General features: G+C 46.2%; 1 protein-coding gene across 1 annotated transcript in view; it reads left to right on the top strand.

Annotated features, from left to right (window-relative positions):
• Positions 1-1,472: 1,472 nt before the first annotated feature.
• PUM3 (pumilio RNA binding family member 3) overlaps positions 1,473-6,000 on the top strand; it is a 55,579-nt gene continuing 51,051 nt past the window's right edge. The window contains exon 1 of the mRNA XM_046023523.1: positions 1,473-1,536. The gene's annotated coding sequence lies outside the window, so the exon portion shown is untranslated. The remainder of the gene's footprint in view (positions 1,537-6,000) is intronic.

Below are 6,000 nucleotides of genomic sequence, written 5' to 3'. Positions count from 1 at the left end.
AGGTATGTGATTTTTTCTCTCCCTTGTGAAAAGACAAATGAACAGTAGGATTTACATGAGTATGTCTGAGAAGATATGGGGTGCTGGCCTTATAAAGAAAAATGTATTGTTTCCCTGCTGAGCTGGGAGTCAGCTTGTCCCTCTCCCTCTGCCCCTCCCCCTGCTGTGTCCTCCGTCTCTCAAATAAATAAAATCTTAAAAAAAAAAAAAAGATAGAAAAAGAAAAATGTATCCATTCCAGGTATTGTGTGGTATGCTGTATCTCTGCTCTTGAGCATTTACTAGGAAACTGATGGGTTAGGGAAAGCACTCCGGAGGCAGCCATGTTGCCTTTGGAGTCAGGCTCATCCCAGCAACTCTTCTACTGTGTTTCCCCTTGTTTCCCTAAAACGAAGGGAGAAGACCTGCTTAAGTGAGCTGAAATGCAAACATACTTACAATGCTTAAGGCAAACAGTAAATACTCAGTAAACACCTATGTGCTGAGTGGAGGGACGGGTGCCTGAGAGGTAACGACGGCCCCTGCCTCAGTCTAGTGAATTACCAGTCTAAAGTCTTAAGGAACAAGAAACGGTGCGGTCTGCAAGGCAGTAAAATCCCATGCTTGACACACCTGAGATCATGTCCCCAATTCTTCAGCTTTTCAGGTGGTCAAAAGACATGTTAGTGTCCAAACCCCCAGAACCTGTGAAAGTGACTTTTGGGGTGGGGGGCGGAGATCTTTGCAGATGTCCTTGAGTAAAGACCTTCAGAGGAGATCATCCTGTATTATCTCAATGGGCCTTAAGTCCAGTGGCAAGGATCATCACCAAATTGTGTTCGTTTCTTCACCTGTAAAGTGGGGATAATATCCTAACTGCGGTCTCATTTCCTGGGGTGGGCCATGGGGTCACTGCAGTCTGGAGAAGCGAGCAGCCCTTAGAAATGACATTCACTGAGCGCTGCCATTCTCATGCACCGCGCTAAGCGCTTCCCGTGAATGACTTAGCGATCTCTGTTTTACTGATCTGGTAACCAGGGCTCAACGAAATACAGTAATTTGCCCCAAACCACACCGCTAGCAAGCGGGTGGGGGTGGACGACTTCCGAGATTTTATCCTTCGCGCTAGACTGCCACAGAGAATACAAATGAAAGCCCTCTAGCAAAGTCAATTATTTCGGCATTAGCTCAGGCGCCACAGGACTCTACTTCAACAATCCACCACTGGGGCGAGATGCCCCCTTCCCTCCTCCGGCCGGGGAACTACAGGGTTAATGGCGTCACTTTCAGGGGCCAGTGATACGCGGTTGCCCGACGGATCCTTTCAAGGGCCAAAACTCACGCCTGGCGCCTATAGATGAGGTCATTGAGGCGGACCAATAGAAATGCCCAATTTCCGTTTTCCTGGCGAATTCCTATCCTTTAACCCCAGCTCCGCTGCGGAAGAAGGAAAAGGCGGGCCTGGGGGCGGAGCAAGTCGAGGAAGCGGAAGCGGCGTCGCGGAGCGTGTCCTCGCGCCGGTCTCGGCCCCACGCCTGCCTGGGCCCCACGTGCGCGGTGAGTGCGGCGGGCTCGGCGGCCGCTCCGGGAGGGGTTCGCTCGCCCCCTGCCCGGTGCTGCAGGGGGACGGTCTCTCCGAGTGGCCAGAGCGGGTTCAGGTGTTCACGCCTGTCACCTGCTGGACGGTCTTCCGTGGCCTTTCCCGTTCTGGGAGTTTGGGGGTTGACGGGAGCTTGGCGACTGCTCTTCCTACGGCTTCGACCTCACAGTGCTGGGTTCGGCTGAGCTCCCTTCGCTTTGCAAAGTCCCGGCCGGTGCTGCCTGCGGTCCGCCTCTCTGTCGTGCGTTTGGCAAACCTCCCCTCCGCCCTCTGCGTGCTGGGTGTCGAGTTTACGACCTGAATGAATGTTGTTGCAAGTTTTCCGCACTGGGAAGGAAACGAACTGGCGCCTGAGACGAGGATAGGGGAATCTGAAGTGGTCTTCAAGCTGAGACCTAAAGCAGGACGAGAGGCAGCTCTGAAATCTGGAATCCCAGGGAAGGCTGCTTTAAGCAGAGGCAGTACCTTGGGCTAAGCTCCTGCGGTGGGAGCTAGGAGTCCAGATAAAGTTAGAGGGGTCGGGCGGTTCTGTGGGCACCACGATGAGTGGTTGGGATTTTATTTCCATACAGTGGGGAGACAGGTCCGTTTCTGTTCTCCTCTGTGGGAAACATTGGAGGCTTCTAAGGATGGAAGGAACATGGTAGTCACAGGTTCTGTTTTGGACTTGTGTATAATTCCGATTATTACTGGCATGTAAGGAAAGTTTTGGTGGTTTGGATTAGGGTGGTGGTAGTGCAGGTGCAAGGTGGAGAGTTAGTGGTGTTTTCAGAGGGGATTCGAAAGAACTTACGGAAGGACCGAACATAGCCGACCAGGGAGAGGAAAATGTCAAGGGTGAATCTTGGGTTTCTCCCTGAGCAGTGGAGCGGATGATGTGCCACTGTCTGAAAAGGGGAAGCAGAGGATGAGGTACGACAGATGAGGATGTAGTTGTTGGAGGGTGTTTTGCAGTGGAGATACAGTTAAAAAATTTCATTTTGGACTTATTAAGGGAGAAGTGCCTGTAAGACAGGCAGACAGAGGTGTCAGATAGGCAGTTAGAAATGCAGGAGAAGTTCCTAGTGGGAAACAGTTCGGGAGTCCTCAGCATAGAAAGCCGCGGGATTGGATGCGATCACTTAGGGAGAAATGTGGAGAGAGAGGGGAAGACTTGAGAAATGCCACTGTTCAGAGGTTAGATATCGACTGTTTACCTCTTTCAAAGTACAGTGCTAATCCTGCGGAGGGGGTGGGATCAGTCACCTGTCATTCCATGTCCAGGAAATCTCTGCTATTTCATCTCAGAAGGCAAAATTAGGCTCTGTGGTTTTGAACACTTTATATATAATTCAATTATAACACTGAAGTATGCTGCGTTTTAATTTTGTTTGCTTGTATTCCACCACTTTGAATTTCTTTTTCATGTATTTTTTTCAACCTAGTAGCTTTCTAGCACATAGTGTGTTTGTATGCGGTGTATTTCAGGTCCATGGTGTGACGTTCTAAGAAGGCCATCCGGGTGTTCCAAAAAGGATTAAGAGGGAGAATCATTTCGGAAATAAAGGAGGCATATGGAGGAGAAATAATAAGAAACTGTCATTTAAGCTAGATTTGAAGAACGGGTAGGATTAATATTAATAGAATGGCTTTAAAGTTTGGATCCTGAAAGAGAACAGTGAGGAAGTTTGGCTTCTGTGTGTTGTTGTGATAATCAAAGATAAACTTTGATTGGCTTTGAATGCCAGTGTGAGTCTGAAATGTTTCGTGGAGTCAGTGGGAAACTTTTGAAGGTGCTGGAGCAGGAAGATGGCGCGAAATTGGTGACTGTGGAAGATTGATCAGGCAGCTGCGTGTGGTCACAGCAGAGGAGATGGACAGCAAAAAACAATCTGAGTAAGAGATACAGCCTGAATGAGGAATAGAGAGAAGGAAAATAGAAGGAAAAAAAGAGGAGACAATTGTGAGAGCTACAGGAATGTGATGGTCGGATATGATGGTAGAGTCCCCAAGCAGATACATTTTGTTAAGTGAAAGGAGCAAGACTCAACAGGCCGTACACAGTTTGATTGCATTTATATGGCATATTTGAAAAGAGGCAAAACTAGAGGGGTGGAAAACAGATCAGTGACTGCGTAGGAGAGCCAGGACAGGGTGATTGCAAAAGGCCTCCACCGGGGGCTTTTTGGAGTTAGGAAACCGTTCTCTAAGGTACTGTGGTGGAGGAGATGTGACTGCATTTGTCAGAATCAACACTGTATGCCAGAGAGTGAACTTGACCGCAGATGAAAAGAAAGCCAGCCAGGATGTCTGGAAATGGAACGTGGACTGCAAAAAACGAATCTAGCTGGTACAAACATATAAAATAACTTCACTCAGCAGGGTGGTAGGGGGAATTGACCTAAGTAATTTTGAAAAACAGTATTTTGAATTAATGTTGTGAGGAAAAGAAAGCTGTAATTAAACTCCGGTTGGTAAGTTTGTTTCCCATAGCCCTACAGTTGCGCCTTCTGAATCTGCTACACAAATCAATGGTGGATCCTGGAAGGCAAGTTTCTCACTGTCAAGTTACAAGTAAAGCAAGAGGGGAAGACTAGAGTGAATTAGAGTTCGATACATTAGGAGAAACTTATTTCATAAAGAAATACGGGGTCCTCTGTACACATTGGTTAGTGTACAGATGGGTATCACCAGCTCTTTCTGGTGGAAATAGCTAGAAGCGGTGACAGCAAGCACACCTAGCTCTCAGATCGTACCGTTCGCAGTAAAGGGAACTGGCTTCCTTGGAGAAATGGCTGATTGCAGGGCTAGTTGGGGAAAATAGAAGATGAACTTAGAACTAGTGCTAGGAAGTAAGGACAAGGAAAACAGGACGGGTCATGTCACCCAAGACACAGAGCGACCTGGGAGACTTCCCACGAGCCAAAGCTGGAGCAGTTTGAGCAGCAAAGTCACTCTAGGATTAGGTTCTGCACCAAGTAGCAAAATACATGGGAGACCACACTGATGTAAATAACTGATTGAGTAAATAAATGGAGAAGGGACGAACTTTCCCTACAGAAAAATTAAAAATACTAGAGGTATACGTAATGAGAGGAGAAAATCACCATGAAAACACCACAGTAATTTCTGCAGGCAGGACCCACTGGAGACCACTAAAATCAGAGGATGACAATTAGGATATTTGCATAATCTCAAAATGTGTCACCCCAAATATTTATCAGTTGCTCTGGTGATTTTAACATACAGATTTTTAATGAAATTCTTTAGGACTCCCTCCGCCCCCCCCCCCCCGGAAGTGGAGTTTAATTCCCCTCCCCTGGTGTGGGCTGAACTTGGTGACTTGCTTCTAATAAGTATGGAAAGGAAGAGATGGTAACTTCACAGTAGAAAAATCTGGCAAACACTACCTTATCCAAGGGATCAGAGTTAATATCACCAGTACGGGAACTTCATGTCTGTGATGCTCTTCAGAAGTGTCCATCACACCAGTCTGATGGTGAGAAAACCCACAGGCAAACCCCAAATGATTTTTCTGCCAGTTGCGTGACTATTCAAAAGTGTCTCGGTCGTGAGAAAGAAGACCAAGAAACTGTCCCTTGATCACTAAACGCAGTATATCCTGGAACAGAAAAGGACTGGCAAAATCCAGAGTTAATGGTACCAAAGTACTGTACTGATGTCATCTCTTGGGGTGGGATGTTAACTTTAGAGGAAGCTGAGAACCGTGCTGGAGCTTTCCTTCTGTTTCTCTCTCCAAACTCCAATGTAAACCTAAAATTATTTCAAAATAAACAGTTAAAAAACAAATGTACAGAGAAAATCTGTAAATGATTGCGTTTTTAGGTGACGACAAACAGAGAAGAACTAAGAAACGCAGGTGTAGCTATGAGAAAGCAGCCAAGTGATAAAATGACCCTACAGTTACCAATGACAGAAGGAAAGGGAGTGATTCCGGGGCCACTCGTGGTGAAGAATGATGGTGAAGCCTACACTAAGCTGCACTTTCCAGAGAGTTCTTTGGAATCTTACTGGTGCCTTGAGATGTTTCAAGGAAAAATGAGGCAGCTGGGTTTGGAAAATCTTAGCCTGTGCTTAGTTTTCCAGGTATTTGAGTACCAAATGAAAAGAATCTGAAAAACCTTTCTTTAAAAAGCCTAGTTAATTATTTTCATTTAATTCACTATATCTCAAATCTATGCCGTCTTTGAACCCTTCTTTTTTCCTTATACCCACTAATAATCTTGCCAAAATTAGTTGTTCTTGGAAAATTTCCAAGTCTTGGAAAATTCTTGTTTTAGAAATACCCAGTATTACCTAGGAATTTCTCAGGTCTCCTCTAGGGGGTCAACTTTAGAACTTTAGAAATCAGTTGAATGTACAACTTTGGAAGGTAGAGAAATAGCCAGATGGCATTTGCTCCTGCTTTCAGGAGCCTTGGT

This window comes from Meles meles, chromosome 11, assembly GCF_922984935.1.
Source record: "Meles meles chromosome 11, mMelMel3.1 paternal haplotype, whole genome shotgun sequence".
In the NCBI taxonomy this organism is placed as follows: Eukaryota; Metazoa; Chordata; class Mammalia; order Carnivora; family Mustelidae; genus Meles; species Meles meles.
Note: the sequence above shows the minus strand (reverse complement) of the source record. Positions and strands in the feature narration are given on the sequence as shown.